This window comes from Cololabis saira, chromosome 7, assembly GCF_033807715.1.
Source record: "Cololabis saira isolate AMF1-May2022 chromosome 7, fColSai1.1, whole genome shotgun sequence".
Classification (NCBI taxonomy): domain Eukaryota; kingdom Metazoa; phylum Chordata; class Actinopteri; order Beloniformes; family Belonidae; genus Cololabis; species Cololabis saira.
Genome location: NC_084593.1, coordinates 5,347,139 through 5,369,137, shown reverse-complemented (window position 1 = coordinate 5,369,137; position 21,999 = coordinate 5,347,139). Strand labels below are relative to the sequence as shown.

At 41.3% G+C, this 21,999-nt stretch overlaps 1 protein-coding gene across 6 annotated transcripts in view; it reads left to right on the top strand.

Moving 5' to 3' along the window:
- The window catches only part of htr4 (5-hydroxytryptamine receptor 4), a 282,593-nt gene that overhangs the window by 45,146 nt on the left and 215,448 nt on the right, over positions 1 to 21,999 (top strand). The window contains exon 1 of one of the 6 annotated variants that reach the window (XM_061726113.1): positions 2,167 to 2,250. The exons of the other annotated variants lie outside the window; for them this stretch is intronic. The gene's annotated coding sequence lies outside the window, so the exon portion shown is untranslated. Of the gene's footprint in view, positions 1 to 2,166; positions 2,251 to 21,999 lie in introns of those variants that run through there. 6 annotated transcript variants of the gene reach the window in all.

Sequence of the window (21,999 nt, the reverse complement as noted above, 5' to 3'; positions counted from 1 at the left end):
CGTCACATTATGCAACAGAAACGTCACCAGCGTCATGTGTGCGACCTGTGTTTACAATTTGTTTGGCCACTGTCAATATTTTCTTGTATTTTATCTGTTTTATATTCTAAAGTTACACTTAAAAGTAACTCCACTTCTCTGTCACTCCAAACTAAAGACTCTCGTTCCGTCTTGGAAGTAAAGCCTGAATTATGGTCCCGCGTTAAATCGGCGCAGAGGCTACGGCGTAGGGTACGCGGCGCACGCGCCGAACGGTGCGGGTCGCCGCGTACCCTACGCCGTAGGCTCTGCGTTGGTGTAACGCGGAACCATAAATCAGCCTTAACTGGAAGTTACACGTGTCATTTGTTGATGTTTTTCCAGGATTCTGATTGGCTAGCATGACCTTAACAGCGTATTTATGCGGATTCGTGTAAATGAAGAGATTTTTAAAACGATCTCGTGTAAATGATGGAATTTTTCAAAACGTACAGAGGGAAATATCCGTTTCTGTAAATACCCGGCTATGTGTAAACGTGGCCTTAATCTCTGTTGGAGATGTTCTTTACTACTTCAGATTTTTTGCCAGTGTTGCACAGTGATAATGTTTGTCACATTATTTGTTATTAACCTCCGTTTATAGAGGACTTGTTTACATCATTAGGCTTCTAGGATTGGCCTTAATCTTTTTTCATTTGAATCTCTAAATGAGGACTTTGCATTTCAGATGGAACTTCTAAACCTCCTATAATTTAATGTGATTGTTTTGTTTTGCTGATATAATGCACAGATGTGTCATAAATAAAGGAGCTTATGGTTAATATTTTGGTTGCTTATTTATAACATCAAACTGGCTACTATGGACTGAAATGCTTAATATAATATTCAAATAAGGAAGTCTTGGTGGAAAGTGGCGCTTTGTCATTATGGCGTGTTCTATTAAAAGTAGGTCAATATCAACTTCATTAAGTTTGCACAATGCATGGTTCCAAAATGAACTTGCATTTAAAATAATATTTATTTATCTATATTATATTTAACTTTCACAATGACTAAATCTGGAGACAATTAATACATACTTCATATGTAAACTAGACAGATATTCTCCTGCTCATTCCTGTGCACAAATGAATTATATTTACATAAATCTTCATCTTTGAGTGCAAAATACATTTTGAAAACCCCTCTCCATACAGTCTTTTTGCAGATGTGGCCCCTGAATAATCTAGTTGAAGACCCCTGCTGTAGACCCTTGACCTGGAAGTGGGTACATGTTTAAAGTAACCATGTTTTCCACCGGATTGCTTTCATTCATAAATCCTTCAACCTCCCGGTGCGCTTGCATATCCATCCATGTGTTTTCTTGAAATCGTCTCGTACCAGGCTGCGTTCACGTTTCTGCAGACAGGTTTAATCTCATCACTCTCTCACTGTGAGTGACGCTAACAGCGTCTGCCAGCCGTCGTCCTGCTCAGCTCGGAGCATTTACAAGTCAGCTCAGTGATGGAGCTTCACCCTAAAAATAGATTCTTACCGCCTGATTGTTTTGAAGGTGTGACCTGTTGTGCTAACTTGCGTTTATAAAACAGACATTTAACACAGCACGTTATTTCACTTTTACGAATAATGCAAGATCATTTTAATCATCGTTTTCTTAAACTCAGAGTCTCACACACAGTCATTATTTCAGATACAGGACTGTCTCAGAAAATTAGAATATTGTGATAAAGTTCTTTACTTTGTGTAATGCAATTTAAAAAAAAAAAAAAAAAAAAAAAAAAAAAAGTCACATTCTGGATTAATTACAAATCAACTGAAATATTGCAAGCCTTTTATTATTTTAATATTGCTGATTATGGCTTACATTTTAAGATTAAGATTCCCAGAATATTCAGATTTTTTGAGATAGGATATTTGAGTTTTCTTAAGCTATTTTTGCATTACAGAAAATAAAGGACTTTATCACAATATTCTAATTTCCTGAGACAGTCCTGTATGTAAAAGAGCTCTGCTCTTAGGGAGACGCTGGTTTGATTAGCAGAAAATCACCTGCTCAGTAAATGTGATTTAAGAGCAACATATTCCAAAACCCTCCCACGGGTGAGTAAAGTTCTGACCAGAGTCTAACTTGGCAGGTTTTATCTGAGATAGAAGGGTTTATGAGCCGGTTTTCACTTTCGGTTCAGGCCATGTCGTCGTGCTCTGTTGCCGCTGCTCGCAGTCAGTTCGTAAAGTGTTTTGTTGCCACTTTTGATTAAACCTTTTCACAAGGTAAGTCAAAAAGCTTTATTTTCAGCCCTCATAGGTATGAAAACCTTGATTAGCTGCAGAGTGTGCATTCATGTTTCCCCTTTAACATGTTCCATCTGGACTTTGAGATGTTTCAGCTTTATTGAACCTCCTGGAGCACAGTGAGGACGGATGAACTGAACTTCTGACTAAAAGAGCGGGTCTCTGTGTAGATCAGGGGTCGAAAACCCGCGGCTCTTTAGCGCTGCCCTAGTGGCTCCTGGAGCTTTTTAAAAAATGTTTGACCTTTTTTTTCCTTTTTTTTTTCCTTCTCTTTTTTCCTTTTTTTCTTTTTTTCTCTTTTTCCTTTTTTCCTTTTTTTTTCTCTTTTTTTCCTTTTTTTCCTCTTTTTTTCCTTTTTTCTTCTTTTTCCTTTTTTTCTCTTTTTATTTCCTTTTTTCTTCTTTTTCCTTTTTTCCTTTTTTTTCTTTTTTTCCTTTTTTTTCTTTCTTCCTTTTTCCTTTCCTTTTTAATATCGACATTTCAACTTTTTTCTCAAAATTTTGACTTTTTCCTCGACATTTCAACGTTTTTCTCGAAATTTCGCCTTTTTTCTCGACATTTCGACATTAATCTCGACATTTTGACTTTTTTCTAGAAGTGCATAATGAAAAAAAAAAAATCTTCCCCCAGTTATAACTAATATAGAAACATGCAGCATGTTTTGTCTTCATTCTAAGGCTTATACAAGACTTAATGTTTTGTGGCTCCAGACATATTTGTTTTTTGTGTTTTTGATCCAATATGGCTCTTTCTACATTTTGGGTTGCCGACCCCTGGTGTAGATCAAGCTGAAACATATCATTTATGTCCTTATTTTTCTGGCACAGAAAAATGTCAAAGCCACGTGCTGAAAGTCCCCAGTTCCCTGCGTGTCGGTGATGGCCAACTTCTCGTATGAGGAGACTGAGTACCAAGTAGCCACAGATACTTGTTGAAGTTATACTAGTTTTATCAATGGTGCCAGTAGAATTATGGGATAGTGTGGACTTGTGTGTACCGGCATGTTGAAGGGAGAACCGAGAAGTTGACCCAAAAGGTAACACTTTCTATTTACTAGTTGATGTTTGTATCAAAGACTCAGCATTTGGTCTTGAAGTCGGGGTAGTGATGGAAAAAAAGAGGATGTGAATACAAGTGACTGAAGTGAATTTGATCTTGGGATAGGATAGGATTAGAGATACTGTAGACTGAAAAGTCACTGAGCATTCACTTGGAGAGAAGCCGGTTCAGGTGCTTCAGGTATCTATAGGATTCCTCCTGCTCGCATCTCATTTTGTGCATGTGCAACCAGGAGAATTCCTCGGGGCAGACTCAGGACACCCTGAGGAGTTGATGTTTGGAGACTGTAGGTAAACCTTAGGCCCAGTCCCAATCCCCCCTAGTCCTACTTTTCAGTCCTACTCCTACATTTTGTGTGTTTCCGTGAGGGTAGTGGTGTCCCAATTCCTCTTTGCATGTAGGGCTAGTGGACATAACGAGGGCTAGTGGACATAACGAGGGCTAGTGGACATAACGAAGGCTAGTGGACATAACGAGGGCTAGTGGACATAACGAGGGCTAGTGGACATAACGAGGGCTAGTGGACATAACGAGGGCTAGTGGGCATAACGAGGGCTAGTGTGTATGAATCTAGCCCTTCACAGAGAGGGATTTCAGATGCTGACTTCACGACCGAGGGCCAATTTCCCAGAATGCTTTACGTCATCATTTGGAGACTGAATTAAAAAAAAACATGGCCAACATTTCAAATTTTTAGTGAATAAAATCAATATTTTGAGTTAGTTTCTGCATAAAAATCCGTTTTGATTGCATTTCTAGCGAGAAATATATATTTTACTTTCATAATATTCACTCAGTAAATGTAAATAATCATTAGCTTGCTCGTTGTTGCGAAGTCTTTTCAGATTTCACCAGCATAAAGGCTGATTTATGGTTCCGCGTTACACCAACGCAGAGACTACGGCGTAGGTTACGCGGCGACGTGCGCCGTACGGTGTGCGTCGCCGCGTAACCTACGCCGTAGGCTCGGCGTTGATTTAACGCGGAACCATAAATCACCGGTGGTCCTCTCATCCCCGAAAACTTCGTAGCAAATTTCTTAACAGGCGTTATTTGGATAAATTGAGCCCAGGTTGGGGATCTTAACGGTTACTTTTACGCCTGAAAAAATATTAAAACTTAATAAAGTGGCATATTAACAGCGCTACAGCTGAAATTAAAACAGCTTTTATCTCTGGGCTTCCTGATATGGTGTGACGTTTGTGCAAACGTAACTACGCAGTCGCTTACGTACCTGAACTTAAACCACGCAGTGACGTAGCAAGTGGTGTCCCAATCCCTAGGGAACATTTCAAGGGCCCTACTCATTTTTAGGGCTAGTGGTAGAAAGTAGGGGGGGGATTGGGATTGGCCCTTAGTTTCCTCCTGGAACAGCTGGAACAGGTACAGTAGCTGGGGAGAGGAAGTTCAGCTGCTGCACCCGCAACCCAAACCCCAGATAACTGGGAGTTAATGGAAGCATGGAGGGATCCAGGGAATCCCATTTGCTTTGAACTTATTTGTGTCCACAGGAGTTTTCTTACGTTTGTTTTGACATTACAAACATGTTTAAGGTAGATGATTCCAGTAGAAAACTTAGACCGCCAACTATTGGCATATTTGTTTTTTCAAACTATTATCCTTTACGTGCATCAACACTGAATATGGGCAAGTATTACAAGGCCCCCCCCCTTGTTGTATTTACATAAAGTGAGCATTGTCTTTATTTGCTCGTAGGGGGATGCAGCTGCCAAACCTCTTCCATCTCAGTAAGCAGCAGTTTTGATTTGGTCAGTAATGCACTCGGGTGTTCCACGTCCGTGCAGAATGCTACAAAACTGCACTCTGAGTGAACTTGTCTGGAGTTTGTTGTGATCCTTGTCAGTTACTGATTAACGGGGTTTAGTGACATGAATGTAGGTTGAGGGTGTCTGTGATGAGGAGAGGAATGGCAACAGCTCATCATAACAAAAGTCCAGGAATTTTTTAACAAAACAGTGCAAAAGCATCACGGGTTGATCGGATATTTACTTTTGGTTCACATGAAGTGGATTTAGTTCTGCAAACTTTGCATGGTTAAGTTCACTGGTTGCCGTCTCAGTGGATTAAGGAGAGCTGTTTTAGTTTAGACACCTGAAACTAAAAGGAAAGAATGTGAAATTGTTTTTTAATATTTGAACAGTATTCAGCCGGATGTGCAGCGTGGAGTTGCATACTGATGTTGGATTGCGTCACTGTTTTAAGTGATTCATTTGAGGCTCAGTGAACGGGTGAACGGTGTCTCATTATTAACCTGCTGGAATGAGTCAGACCGACAGCACAGACTCAGCTTGTGATGAGCTGATGCAATCAATCCTATATATAGCCAGTACTGGAGTTAAGGGGGATGAGGTTTTATCCTGAAATAAAAACGGTCCAAATCATCCCCCTGTAAAACCGCTACCCCCCCTTTCCATCCCTTATGTCATTATATCAATGAATGTGGTTGTAGCTAGGCTAGTGCTACGGGGGTCACCCGGCAGGACAGGACACAGGGTTTAGTGCAGGAACTCTTTTATTTCACCCAGACACACGTGCACCAGCAGAACTCTTGCTGGTGTGCAGCTGCTCTTTATGAAGACAGGCAGGGTGGAGAGGTTGATTGGGCACAGGTGTGCACAATAAGCTGAGTGGCTGCTCCTCCACCCTGCCACAGTGGTATTACTGATATTTCAACATTTAGAGTCATCACCAGAAAAATAACACCAGAAAAATAACTTATCTGACAATTTTAACCTGTTTCAAGTAAATTTTCACTTGAAATAAGTAGAAAAATCTGCCAGTGGGACAAGATTTATCTTCTTATTACAAGCAAAAAAATGTTGTTCCACTGGCAGATTTTCCTACTTATTTCAAGTGAAAATCTACTTGAAACAGGTGAAAATTGTTGTTTTTTTCCAGTGATGAGTCTTGTTTTAAGTGTAATTATGTAATTTACTAAAATGAGACATTTTAACTAGAAATAAGACAAATATTCTTGTTAAGATTGTGAGTTTTTGCAGTGATCCATTTTACTTATCCTGTGAAGGACAGAGTCATATTGATAAGTTCAGAAAAGTGTTTTTTATTGTTGTGTTTTGATGTATTTGATGTAAGTCCAGTGGATATTTAAAGCTTACAGAAGGCTGCATTTAACTGCTGCTATGTCATTCCTGCAGTATTTCTGCAGGTGTTTTGGTCACTGCTATTATTTGTAATATATTATATTATTTGTAATCAGCACAAATTATCTGTCCCCATATGATCAAATCCACCATCCCCCCTGATTTTTTTTTTACAACTCGAGTACTTTATATAGCCGAAACTCCACCCTGTCAACTGTGCTGCTGTAAAGGCTGTTCATCCCCACAAGCGTTTGCTTTATTACACAAAATAGTGGTCACACTGCTCAAGCAGGGCGTCACATGAAGAGAAGAAATCATCAGTGACACAAAGCTTTAGCTTCAATGCAGCTTTCTTCCGTCTTAAAAGTCTAGTACATTTCCCACAGCTCAATCTGGAAGACCAAGCTGTTGGTGAACATTTGTTCGTCTGATATGAATGTGGAACAAACTGATTTATTTATAGTTGATTTATGAAAACAAAACAATAATACCTTGTTTTGATGTATTTATAATGCAGAATTATCACTGACACCTTTTTGTTTTATGCCACATAATTGCCCGCTTTGCCACCGTAGAGCTTAGCCTGCGTAGAGACTAGTCGCTAAAGAATGTGTCTTATAAAACTGGCAGGGAATAAATCAAATATGTTGTGATTCCATTTTTACTGCATGATACTAAACAAACTATTCCCATTTTCATGACAGATTTATAGGAGAAGACTATTGTAAAGGCAAACGTTTTTTGGAGTTTATTTCAAAATAAAAGCATATTTCAAAATAAACTCCAAAAAAACTTTTTTGGAGTTTATTTTGAAATATGCTTTTATTTTGAAATGACGCAAAAAACGTTTGCCTTTACAACTATAGTAAGCTTTTTTTTTTTTTTTTTTTACTTTTTTTTACTTACTATATATATATTTATAAAATGATATATATTTATTTATGCAAATTAGTGTATAGTATAAAAAGTAAATACAGGCATATAATTTAGTTTAGTTGTGGAAAGGGGGTGGGATTAAATACATTTATACTTCCTCCCACTACTTTTCGAAGATGTAACTGAAATATGTGTTTTGATGTGGGTTTTTTTTCTTTATGTGGTGGAATGCCCACCTGTATTTGTTTCTCTTATCTTTGTTTCTTGTTTTTTTTATACATGTTCGAAATAAATAAGTGGCATACAGTAAGTGACTTTCACAATAAAAGCATTAAGATAGGAATAGGATAGGATAAGATAGGAAAAATGTATGACGATAAACTTGCTCTCTTATGTCACGTATCTGTGGGGCAAATAGTCACTTGTTTATATGTTCCAAAGTTAAAAAGTTATGAAGGAAAATAGTTGTTATTTTCAAGTATAGTTTTTAATCTTTTTACCTCTAAAAGCATAGTGATGACATTTTACATTGGGGGGGACATGAAAAGTTAATTTTTAAGTGTTTATGATAACATGTTCTTATTATAACTTATTCACGGCATATATTGTTTATGTTAGAAAGTTATTGTGGCAGAGTGGAGGAGCTGCAGCCACTCAGGCTGACGGGACACAGGTGTGGCTCGTCAGCCTCTCCACTCTGCCAGCCTCATAAGAGGAGAAGCTGCTGCTGAGACTGGTGGTCAGACTGGGACTGGGAAGCTGCTGGTGATATGTGTTCTGGGTGATTTGGGTGAGAATAAAAAGGGTCTGCAACAAACGCTGTGTCCTCTCCATCCTTCGGTCGCCCCCGGCGTCGGCCCGCCCGCCGTGGAGGATGCGCTCGGGGCCGGGCCCATGGTGGCCTCGGGCCACCCGGTGCGCGCACGACTGCCTCCTTCACCTCCGCGACGCAGCCCTGCGCGGGCTGCTGGTCCGCCTCCAGGACCGCCTCTTCCCCCACACTCTGCTCTGGCCGCAGGTCCGGCCCCGTCTCCGTGGGACCCGCCGTCGCTGGCGGCTGCGCCTCCGAAGCCGCCTTCCCCGCCAACTCCGCCTCCGTCCCGGGAGCCGTCGCCTGGCGGCCTGCAGCCACTGCCTCACGGCCGGTCGGCTGCAGCGCCACCAGCGCTGCCGCGGCGAACCTCAGACGGGGTGCAGGGATGGGTCGCTCCGCGGGTCCTGCCGCCTCGGGAGCAGTCGCTTGGCGGCCCGCAGCTTCTGCCTCCCGGCCTCTCAGCTGCGGCGCCGCCAGCTCCTCCCGCGTTGCTGCGGCGGCCCTCAGACGGGGTGCAGGGGTGGGTCGCCCCGCGGCCACCAGGGCTTCTATGGCGGCCAGCTGCCGCTCGCCCTGGTCCCGGAAGGCGGCCGCCATGCCCGCCATGGCCCGGGCGAGCGTGTCCAGGGCCCGCTCCATGCCTCTCTCCTCCATCCTTCGGTCGGGCCCCCGTAGCATCCACCTTGCTACAGTTATTAACTAGTGGAAATTCAGTAATCTTTTAATGGCTTCTTGTTGAGATCAAAGTTTATCATCTGTTGATAATCAACTTGCAAAAATAACTTTTTATTTGTTTTCCGCCTGGGACCTCCCCGCTCAGGCAGAACGTGTCCCCTTCCTAATGAAAGCCTTCCTGGCAGAGGCGAGGGGAGCTGCCGCTCAGCATTTTATCTTTTTATTGCCCTAAGTTTCCAGCTCTCAGCACAATAGAGGATCTAATCTGGTAGATAGGAAGCCATTGCTTTGAAGATAGCTGGTTTATAATGTCCTTCCCTGCCCCACATTGGTAAACTCCCAGGTCAAGTTAGGTGATCAGCTCCGAGCCGGTGCCAGGAAGTGCTGGATTACTTCAAACAGAGTCCATAGCTCCACAATTAAGGGCCAATCCCAATCCCCCCCTACTTTCTACCACTAGCCCTAAAAATGAAGCCACAGACTTTAGGGTCCTTGTAATGTTCCCTAGGGATTGGGACACCACTTGCTACGTCACTGCGTGGTTTACGTTCGGGTACGTAAGTGACTGCGTAGTTACGTTTGCACATACGTCACACCATATCAGGAAGCCCAGAGCTAAAAGCTGTTCTAATTTCCGCTGTAGTGCTGTTAATATGCCACTTTATTAAGTTTTAATATTTTTTCAGGCGTAAAAGTAACCGTTAAGATCCCCAACCTGGGCTCAATTTATCCAAATAACGCCTGTTAAGAAATTTGCTGCAATGTTTTCGGGGATGAGAAGAGCCGCCGGCGATTTATGGTTCCACGTTAAATCGCCGCAGAGCCTACGGCGTAGGTTACGCGTCGCCGCGTAACCTACGCCGTAGGCTCTGCGTTGGTGTAACGCGGAACCATAAATCAGCCTTTATTCTGGCGAAATCTTTGCAACAACGGGCAAGCGAGTGATTATGTACATTCAATGAGTGAATATTATGAAAGTAAAATATATATTTCTCGCTAAAAATGTAATCAAAACACATTTCCTATGCAGAAACTAACTCAAAATATTGATTTTATTCACTAAAAATAAGAAATGTCCGCCATGTTTTTTTGTTTTATTCAGTCTGCAAATGACGACGTAAAGCATTCTGGGAAATTTCTCTAGCCCTCGGTCGGTGAGTCAGTATCTGAAATCCCTCACTGTGAAGGGCTAGATTCATACACACTAGCCCTCGTTATGTCCACTAGCCCTCGTTATGTCCACTAGTCCTCGTTATGTCCACTAGCCCTCGTTATGTCCACTAGCCCTCGTTATGTCCACTAGCCCTCGTTATGTCCACTAGCCCTCATTATGTCCACTAGCCCTCGTTATGTCCACTAGCCCTCGTTATGTCCACTAGCCCTCGTTATGTCCACTAGCCCTCGTTATGTCCACTAGCCCTCGTTATGTCCACTAGCCCTACATGCAAAGATGAATTGGTACACCACTACCCTCACGGGAACGCACAAAATTTAGGGGTAGGACTGAAAAGTAGGACTAAGGGGGGGATTGGGACTGGCCCTAAGACTGGCTCACACAGTTAAAGCAGAAAAATGCAGAAGAAATGCAAACGAGCTGGTAAAAAAAAGGGATCAAAGTGGCTTAAACATAAATGTGCAAATGCTGTGTTACAGATAAATGTCAATGAATACATGCCCACTCCCACACTCCCCGTCTCACTTACTCACTCATAGAACGACTCAGACTCTTTTTGTGTCTGGCAATGCCTGGGTGCATTCACACCCTGGCTCTCTTACATACATGCTTTAATTTCTGTAGATGGTGGCAATCAAAAGCATTTTTAAAACAGTATGAATATTTTCTTCATTGATCACCACAGTGATCCTAATCCATTGCCAATGACAGGTAGAAAATCCATTGCAGGATTTTCCTTTGCAGAGTTCCCCGTCCGTGTCTCAGTGTCGGCCGACACTTTCAGGTGCAGCGTCGGTTGTTTTTAACCCTTGTACTGTCTTCGGGTCAAAATTACCTAATTTTTCTGTTCCTTCCTTCCTTCCTTCCTTCCTTCCTTCCTTCCTTCCTTCCTTCCTTCCTTCCTTCCTTCCTTCCTTCCTTCCTTCCTTCCTTCCTTCCTTCCTTCCTTCCTTTCTCCCTTCCGTCCTTCTTTCCTTGTTTTCTTCCTTCCTTCCTTCCTTCCTTCCTTCCTTCCTTCCTTCCTTCCTTCCTTCCTTCCTTCCTTCCTTCCTTCCTTCCTTCCTTCCTTCCTTCCTTCCTTCTTCCTGCTCTCTCCTTCCTTCTTTCCTTGTTTCCTTCCTTCCTTCCTTCCTTCCTTCCTTCCTTCCTTCCTTCCTTCCTTCCTTCCTTCCTTCCTTCCTTCCTTCCTTCCTTCCTTCCTTGTTTTCTCCCTTCCTTCCTTCTTTCCTTGTTTTCTCCCTTCCTTCCTTCCTTCCTTCCTTCCTTCCTTCCTTCCTTCCTTCCTTCCTTCCTTCCTTCCTTCCTTCCTTCCTTCCTTATTTTCTCCCTTCCTTTTCTCCCATCATCCCTTCCTTATTTTATCGGAGTCCAACCGTTGTCAGGCTGAGGGGAGACCACTTTATATATGTTAAAGCAAGAAAAAACCTGTTTTTCATAATGGGTCCCCTTTAAGTGCTACTTTAGCAAATAGCAGCTAATTGCAGGGTTAGTCTATAATAATGTTTGCGGTACGCCTAAATGGTGCCATACCTTTTTCTATGCCATTTCCTAGTGAATACAAGGCCTGCATCATTGTTGCTTCAACCTAAAGAAGAAAACTCACTAAATCCTCAGCAAAAGCAGATAATTTAAAGTGACATTAAGGCCCGTAAAAACAAAAGGAACTGATGGACACGGGAGGACAGCATGTGTCCCCAGTCCTATTAACCTGAGCGGTTGTTTCTGGCGACCACAACTGCCCGGAGCTACGAGGATGTTGGTGGAAGACATGCCGGCACGCTCCTGCGGCTCATTAAGAACAACCGTCGTGCACCTGAAAGTGTCGGCCAGTGAGACACGGACGGGGAACCCTGCAAAGGAAAATCCTGCAATGGATTTCCTACCTGTCATTGGCAATGGATTAGGATCACTGTGGTGATCAATGAGGAAACTATTCATACTGTTTTTAAAATGCTTTTGATTGCCACCATCTACAGAAATGGAGTTAGTTGTTAGTGATTTCACGCATCGCTGCAGAATCTTATTGGCTCGTAGATCCACATCACACTTAGGGGTGTAACGGTACACAAAAATCTCGGTTCGGTATGTACCTCGGTTTGGAGGTCACGGTTCGGTTCATTTTCGGTACAGTAAGAAAACAAAATGCAAAATATAAACGTGCTAGTTGTTTATTACACACACACAAAATAACATTGGCTCTACGTGTGCCGGCGCTAGGACCCCGCGGGCGCATGGTGTGTCGTCGGGCGGTGTTTTCCTTCATGCTTCCCTGCAGCATCTCATGCAAACACAAACACACGTACCTGCAGAAACATGTCTTTATATCATGTTGTCTGTCGCCCACTATATTTTTTCTTTTTTTGGCCGGCGCCATAGTTGGCTGGCTACAAACTCTATACACCCCATAATGTATAATAATATGCCCGCGCTCTCAGCAGCGGTACTCGCATCGTTAAGGCTGATTTATGGTGCCGCGTTACACCAACGCAGAGCCTACGGCGTAGGGTATGCGGCGAGCGGCCGTACGGTGCACGTCACCGCGTACCCTACGGCGTAGGCTCTACGTCGATTTAACGCTGAACCATAATTCAGGCTTTACTAGGCAACGAAGCAGGTTGACTCACGTTGCAGAACAGCGCTGCAGAGGCGCTCATAAAACGTAAATGATCATTGTTTTTTTTTTTTTAGGCCTGGCGGGGGGGTCTCGTTGCAATGGTAGGGGAAACACTGGACTTGTCACCATTATGTGGTTAGCTCTTTAGTTCTTCATTAGTTAGTGCTTTTTTCTTTAATCTTAATACTTTCTCGGTGTGAGCGCAGCTGCAGCAGCGCTCTGCTCCACAACGTGCGGTCCTCTACTTAATATGTCCGTGTGGAAACTCGTTCGGTACGCCTCCGTTCCGAACCGAACACGCTATACCGAACGGTTCAATACAAATACATGTACCGTTACACCCCTAATCACACTGGATGGCTCATCCGGGCGGCTGTACAGACACTGCAGAATCTGGTTGCTTTCCTCCTTCTCTGAGTTTGCAGGCTGAGGAGAGACCACTTTATATATGTTAAAGCAAGAAAAAACCTGTTTTTCATAATAGGTCCCCTTTAAATGTTGGAAATTCAGCTTGCATACAAACTAGCTCTGAGAGTAGGTATAAAAAAGCTTCACAGTCGGTGTTTATGGTTTATTCCTACAGGCTGAAGTAAGACAGTGAAATCAGTTTCAGTATTGTAAAAGGAAATAGATTGACAGAGACTCTGGCTTTAGACTTTGACCCGAACGAGAGCTGATGGTTACAGCTCCTAAAAATGGTTATAGGTGCCATAAAAAGTGCTGTGTAATACAATGCACAAGATAAGAGGCTGCATTGTTCAGAGGTAAGGCAGAAATACTAAATAAATAATAAATAATAAGTTTGTGAAACTTGTATTGGAACTCTTCTGTTGGTACACTATATATTTTAATTTTGAGGTTGCTTTAATTTCCTTTTAATATTCTTTTATTTAGTAGTTTTTGTACCATGGTTTGTTTTTGTGTAAATTAGCTGAGGAACAGTGAGAGCATCGTCCGGCTTATGTTGCGTTGATTGTTGGATTAATATAGTGATAACCTGCACTGAGCTGCTTTATAAAGGCTGAAACCGACTCGGGAAGTGTCTTTATAATTCAGTATAAGTCTGTTTTCCTCTGAGAAATAACCACCATTGACATTCACTGTTCTGCTGCAAAATCAGTCTAAATATGTTAAAATGATGTCAAATTTAGGGGTTTGGAGTTGAGTTGAGCCACTCTACGCTCAATCAAGTGTCTGTGATGCAAAGTAATGTTTGGTCCACGGTTTACTCGTTTAACAACCTTATATCACGAGATATCGATAGATGGCGTTTGTTAGGCAGCAATTACCGGGAAACATCCTGTCGGGCCGCCACCTGAATCACAGACATCACTGGAACTATGTGCACGTTTGGATTTGAACCCAAAAAACAGAGAGAACACCGTCACTTATTGACTCGGATACTTTTTTGGGGGTTTTTACTTTTATCATTTCATCACATGTTTTATCATTTGTTCGCCATCTGCCGCTTTCTTCTTCTCTCCTCTTCACCACCAATTTTGCTTTTTCATTTTAAGCAGCAGCTGTCCTTTCTTGACATTTATATCACTAATGTTTTAACAGAGCTGCGCTTTCGTGCGCGGTTGAGATGTTCTTGGCCATGGATTTTACAGTCAGTGTGTGTGCCCTCAGTGACAAAGTTTATATAGTTGTGAGTCACTCGCTCCTTGTGCACTTTGGGCAATGCTGAAGAGTTTTTATGAGTTCTGCTGCTGAAGTCTCCACTGAGTCACCACAGAGCGCCATGCTCATAAAGAAATGCGCAGACAAAAATCGACAGACAGACAGACGGACGGACGGACGGTCAGTCTGAATGAAAATATCAGCATTAGAATAGATGCATCTTTGTTCAAGATGTCGGGAAATGTTGGAGCCAAATGCAGGAGACAGAGGTGGCAGAATTAGCATGTATTAAACAAAAGTGTCGCATAGGCAGGTGTGTTAACCCCCCTGTTGTCCTCGGGTCAAAATGACCCGCCACTTTGTTAAAAACCAAAAGAGAATCCCCTAAACGATATTTTTTTACCTTTTACATTTTATGACTTTTCCTAGATTGGCCCCAACAATAGAAAAAATGAAATGTTGTTTTTAGTCACATTTCCATGTAAGCTGTACCAAAAAAAAGTACCAAGTTGGTCTTTGGGTCAAAATGACCCATAAGGCAAATACAGTTGAAATCAAGGTCACATCAAGGTTATTTCCACAACACAGTATGTTACAATGTTTTAGTTGTGTCTCAGATCAATCAGTAGAAGAAGTAAACAATACAAATCAGGTGGTTTTCTCGCAGATTGCTGTGCCTTTGATCAGTCTCAGATCAATTAGTAGTAAACGTGAACAAGACAGTAGCAGACATAAACAACACGAGACAGGTGGCGTTCTCGCAGCCTGCAGAGCTCTTTTTGTGGATTTCAAGGGGTTATAAAGGTGTTGCAGATGACAGGTCCCTGAATTGTCTCTGTGCTGATGCCATGAGTGTGCGTTATAACGCTGAAGAGGCTCTAGAGCTGATTTTTGCAGATGTCCAGCAAGACAGCTCTGATTCGGAAGAGGAAATGGATTCGCACATTTTTTTTCCTTTTCTTAAGCTATAGAAATACAAGTGAAGAGGGAAAACTCAGGTATTCACACATATTGTGGTGAAGGACAAGGTGTTTTTTTCAAGCAAATTAAATTTGGTGTTTATAATTCAACTAAGCTGCTTATAATAGAGAGTTTAGTGAAGACGGGTCATTCTGACCCGGAGGACACAGGTGTATACAGAAAATGAGGAGCAAAACAAGAGAACTCCTTCAATTGAAACACAAAGAAAACTTAAAAACCAACCAGAAACCAGAAACAGTGAGGAAGAAAACAGCACCAACTAGCAGCGAGGAAGGGAAAGACATGACCAGAAATAATCACAGCGCTTGAAGAGACACAGGTGCAAACAGTCAGGGCCGATTGGAACAGGGGAAGTCACTAAACAAGGACAGAGACTTTCAAAATAAAACAGGAACTAAATGAACCCAAAAACGGTGACATCTTTGGCGTCTTTACCACAAATAATAATTTAAATATTTAGTTAGTTAAAAGTTTTGATTCTTCTTGGGTTTGAATAAATTATTTGTCTCTCCATTAAAAGACTGGGTTGAAAATGAAAACCTAATGTTTTTACCTTATGAAAGAAAGTCAACCATGTCATAGTAAAAAAAACAAACAAAACAATTTTTGAATTAAAATAAGATTGACTGCAGAAATGTTATAGCACATCTTGTGTAATTTAAAATAGTGTATCAATAATGTATTGACGTTTTTTTTAATATACTGTTTAACAGTAGAATAGTAGTGGATTATATTGAGTTTTATCTGATAAACTGTTTGTAACAACACAAAACTGTTCATTTACAAACAAAACAAATAAAGTTTCTTCTTTTTTTTACTAAAGTCAAGTAACTTTTAAAAAGTCAAGACCAGTTTTTGATGCACAGTTCAATACCATTGTTACTATCAGATCAGCTCAAATCAATTATAGAAAAGGTTAATTGTCATTACCAGTTCAGTTCAATTTATTTTAATCATTTTCCAATACTCTTCAGTGTTTTTTGCAGTGGTAACTGCAAAAAACTGTCTGGTTAAATGTGCATATACAAACAATACATGTATATTTGCAGTTACTTACTATTGATAAATAAAACAAATGAAAGCAAAACACAAAATATGCAAAAAGTACTATTGTTATTTGATTTTGCATTGATTTCAGTTTTCAGTTTTGTTGCATCGTTGAAAATTACCTTTTGTCATATAGTTTTTATAGGATTGTCAATAAACTATTCCGTCAGATTGCCTTTTCAAACATAAATTTCACATTGTCAAAGCAAAAGAGTTATTTGTTTTTGCAATAGTCTGTACTTTGAGCAGTTTTTGTGTATTTGAAATTCTGAAATCATCCATTGAAGTGTAAAAAGCCCATATCTCCCATACCACACCTTGAGGTGCAAAAGACGGGAAGAAGAGCAGGTATTTGGCAAAGAAATCCCCCCCCCCCAAAAGAAAATAAAACTCCCAGAAAAATAAGTGGAATCTTGAGTCTCCAGGACTCTTAGTTTTCTTCAGCGAGCTTATCTTCTGCTGCAGATCATCCGAGAGAAGCTGAAAACAGAAAATTGCAGTGATGAGAAGTGCTTTGCATTATTTCAAGCATCTTTCACGACACCCTTTCATCAGTTTCTCTCCAGCTGTGTCTTCTGCGCTGAATTTGTTGGACCAGGAGATGTAAAATGGTTTTCTTTTTTCTTTTTTTTTCCCTGCACTTCAATGTGTTGTTTATCTTTTTAAAACGAGGCTTCGCTGTCGTTACCATTACTCTCAGTTCATTCTTAATCTTTTATCTGTACTTTGTTTTAAGAGAAGGGACCACAGAAAATCCACTATTACACAGGTAAAAAGTTGAGAAGAGAAAAAAAATACTGGGTTTGCTTCCGACTCCGTCCCTGTTTAATCATCACGGTTAAATATCCTCCAACTGGTCTTATTAAACTTGGAAGTTGTCTAAAGTCTTATGAGTCAACCTGTCAACTTAAACAAGAAAGAAAAAGTTTATATCAACATACCGGGAATACATTTAGACTGATCTAAACTGTCAGCAAATGAAATGAAGGGCATGTGGCTGTTTCCTTTGGTCTGTTTCCTTTTCTACCAGCAGTTCAGAGTTTATCCTCAGGTAAAGGTAAACTAAGACCATAATGACGTCTAGCACGACAAATGCATCCAACCATCCGGTGTAAGTTGAAATTTGAAAACCAATAATCAGAGGTGGTAGTAAGGAGTTACATTTACTCTGTTACATTTACTTGAGTAAGTTTTGGGAAATGTTGTACTTTTAGGAGTAGTTTTGAATCACTATACTTTTTACTTTTACTTGAGTAGATTTGTGAAGAAGAAACAGTTTCTCTTACTCCGCTACATTAGGCTACGTTGAGCTGTTACTTTTCTTTTATCCCTTTTATCCACGTACGCGTCAATCTCATGACATCACTGGGTGATTCTTTGGGAAAAATGTTTGTTTTTGCATGTTTTGTCACATTTACACAGACTCAAACACACACAGAGTTTCTATGAGTTCATGTTTGTTCTAGTTCTGGTTAAAAAAGAAAAGTACAAAGGCTTGAAATTTTGTGCTACTTGTGCTAAATTTATTTTTTTATTCTGTTATTATTTTATTTATTTTATTATTTATTAAAGTACTTGAATTTACTTTAAGATTATTTTAATTTAAGCTATGTCTTTATTATTTTATTGACTTAATTTGCCTGAAGATGATTATTTTGTACTTTTGTCTGTTTGAATGGTTGTGTTAAAAAAATAAATCAGACATTACTCAACAGTTACTCAGTACTTGATTAGTTTTTTAACCAAGTACTTTTTTACTTTTACTCAGGTAATTATTTGGATGATACTTTTTACTTCGACTTGAGTCATATTATTCTGAAGTAACAGTACTTTTACTTGAGTACAATTCTTGGCTACTCCACCCAGCTCTGCCAATAACGTGACTCAAATGACTTCTGAGCGGCTTCAACAAGCCTCTTCCAGCCTCGTTGTCCATTTGCTTCTGTGTTATGTTATATTTGCAGCTCTTTTCCTTGCTAATATCATCTGCATTTAACGGACTACGTTTACATGCAGTCAAAATTCGGGTTATTGCTAATATTCCGGTTACTGAAACATTGGGAATATTCCGTTTACATGGTGATTAATCATTCAGGATATCTGGATCAAACCAGCGACGCACGGAGAACGTGATGACGCATTTCCCGTCATTTCTGCTTCTTCTTCCTGTATCCAAATTCAAAACAAATGCTGCTTCGCGCAACTTTGCGCTCACCTTCTTTTAAATCTTCTATCCCGGTACTTTCTACCGTCTACAAATGCAGAAATGTTCATATCCTTCATTACATTTATGAAGTGATTAGTCTCCTCCTGGTCTTGGTTTCTCCGTGTTTATAAGAACTTCCTGGACTCAAAAGACCAGGATTCCTTGTGAACAGAACATGCGCAGAAAACAGATTCCTGCTCCGTTTGATGGGGATATTCCGTTTGGCGTTTACATGACCCAATATTCGGGTTTTAAAAAGGTTATTGACTTCATGTAAATGCAGTCAATAACCCTTGCTTTCCCCGGTCTTCAACTCGTCTCCATATTTTACATCATTTATTGTGATCCCCCTGTTTCTCTTGCTTTTCCACTGCCTTTTTCGAGGCACATGAATGATTCAAAGGATCATTCCATCGATCAATACTTTAACCAGTGTGGAAGAGCGTCGTACAAATGGAAATTGCATAAAATACTTGCTGGATTTCATCATTGGAGAGTAGATAGACGATCTCAGCTGACCAGCATTCTAGCATGTGTACCCGGAGAGCACAGGACGCTCGTTATTATCCGTTTAGCCAATTGGGCGTAACGCTCCGACTGCCGAGGCCTTCATGTGTAGAAGCTACGCCGAAAGCATCACGAGGGTGAATAGAAGCTTACTCAGGCTGAATATGACGCAGCAACTGGAGGAGCATCCATCTGCTTATTGAAAGAGAGCAGCCCCAAGACTGCAAACCTAACTCAAATTAGCATTTAAATTAAATTGGAAAAATTCATGCAGAGTTGCAGAAGTGTGTGTGTGTGTGTGTGTGTGTGTTGCGTTCGTGGACGCCGGAGATCAGAGTTCTGGCCGAGCCTGTACAGGGTCTTCACTCTGTCACCGTTAAGTATTTCTCTGGCTGGTGATCCAGACTGCACCTCCCTAACGTTCAGCAACATTTAATTACTCCTGTCAAACCAAAACAAACAGTCATGTTTGTTCCTGCGCTTGGAGGAAAACTCTACAGCAGTCGTCTCCAACCTTTTCTGAACCGCGGACCGGTTTAATGTCTGACAATATTTTCACGGCCCAATCTAAAGGTGTAGTTGATAAAAACTAAATAAAATGACAAGATCGGCATTAAAAACTGTGGGATTTTCTCTATATTATTAATAATAATAATAATAATGAATAATAAAACATAATTTTCGAAAAAATAAAATAAAATAATGGAAATTGTATATTACCTTTTAAAAGGAGTATTTCTATAAATGTGTTTTTATGTTTGTTTTCTCATTAACGTTATTTAAAGCCAGGCTTTTATTTTATTTTGTTATATATTAAGGAGACCGATATTTAGTGCTTTTATTTTGAAGGCATCTCATCGAGACCTTGTAAACATCCGGCGCTTCTACGGTGGTAGAAAATTTTTCTGCAAGACTAAACGAGTGTCTTGAGTGCTAAATTGTGCCTAACTGACACAAAAATCCCCTGCTGATGAGGATTTGTGCAAATGTTATGCCGTATTTATGTCCAGCTTGAGTTTGGTTGCCATGGTTACTCATGTATTGTGGTTAGCGGTAGCTTTATTACCGACCGAGCAGCTGCGTCGGTCTGTATTTAAATTAAATGAAACTTACATGAATGTAGAAAGACTAACTCTATTTTATTTTATTCCTTTATAGCTCTTCCGGTGTGTTTGCAGTGTATTTACATCCAAGGAATAAAAACATTGTGAACCATCAGTTTGAGAGTCAACCATCATCAGTCGGGGATGCTACAGAAATAATTTTTTCTTTCTGTGCGGCCCGGTACCAGATGACCCATCACTGGTTTAAAGAAGCGGGGTTGCAAATACAACCAGCAGAAATGAATTTTTCTTTCTGTAGGATGACTGGGCCCACCCTTAGGAGGGTGATAAATCCAGTCATCGGGAAGGGTCTCGGGAGAGAGTTATTCCTCCTCTACGTTGACCGGACCAAGTTTAGGTGGTTTGGGCATCTGGTCAGGATGTCTTCTTGACCCGTCCCAGAGGAAGTCTTATGGACATCTGTCAGAAAGAGGCCGTGGGGCCGACCCAGGACTCCACGGACAGATAATATCCCTCAGCTTGCCTGGGAACATCTCCGTGCTTCCTTGGCAGAGCTAAAACATTCGGCTGGGAAGATGGAGGTTATGAAATTTCTTCCCAAACAGCTGTGACCTGATCTCGTAAACGCTGCACCAAATAGCTGCAGGGACGGACAGATGCTACTGTCCTGACCGGCTTGTTGCTTATTCTCATGGAGAATACGTGCCAATAATCCTTACTTCATGTAGTGGACAAGTTCTGCAGGCATGCAGGAAAAAATGTATAGGAGTGGTTGAAGTTGTAGCATTTTCGTCAATGTAATTTCCCTCTTCACATGAATGCAGTTTGAGAAACTTGTCGATAGTTGATCAGAGCCGTGCCACGTTTCAGTCAAACTGTTTGACACAGAATTTTTGGTCGATGAAAGTACATTTCAAAAGATCTGGGGCCTCATTTATAACAATGAAAAACATTTATATACAAAACAGGGCTGAAAGATGTGCAAGCCACCTTCTACGCAAAGGTTGGGATTTAAAAAAAAAAAAAAAAAAAAACGAAAAATGTGCGTATCCCTACGCCAACCCTGACCCTCCCGTAGGAACATTTTGAAGATATGGGGAACTGGCGACGCAGGCGGTGAGGTGGTGAAATGAAGCCAGATTTATGTTATATTCTTAATAATGTCATCACATATCAGACTTATAATATAATAGCGCTGATCGTGTCCCTCTGTGTTTGAAGCTCAGCGTCAGTCAGGACTCTGGTGCTGCTGCAGCCGCAGTGCCAGGACACGCTGGGAACCTCCTCATCACCCACCGCGACAACCGTAGAGTGACTGAGGACAGAACAAATGAGGGGCTCCGTAGAGCGTTTAGGGGCTCTACGGAGCCCCTAAAGGGACACAGATTTTTTTATATATATGAGTTTTACACGCGTGTTAAACCTTTACGCGCGGGCGTAAGCCTAAATTATGTTTCCGCGTTAAAACGACGCAGAGTCTACGCCGTAGGGTCTGCGTTGGTGACGCAGAACCATAAATCAGCCTTGAGCAGCTCTGAGGGGAAACGGGAGGGGAGGAGGGGGAGCGGGGCTGCCGTGCCGTCTTCGCATCGCCTTCGCACAGAGTGTCTTGATGATTTGCAATTACAGGTTGAGCCTACCACTAGTTTTTAAACTGTAAAAAGTGGGGGGGACAAAAACATGATTTTAAAAAGACAGGGGGGACATGTCCCCCATGTTGCGCTGGGGCGCTCACGGCGTTGCTGCGCTAAACGCTGTGCTGCCACTCACTCGCTTTATTTTATACTATTTATATACTTTTTCTATTTTTACGGACCACCAAATAATGTAGTTTTCCTGTCCTCCACCTCATCCACAACATCTCGTTTTCGGTCTTCAGTGTCACGGTGGCTCGACACGTCTCATTCATCCTGACGCCCAAACAGGCTGCAGGAGCCGCTGCGCATGCTCAGCAGGCTCATCCATA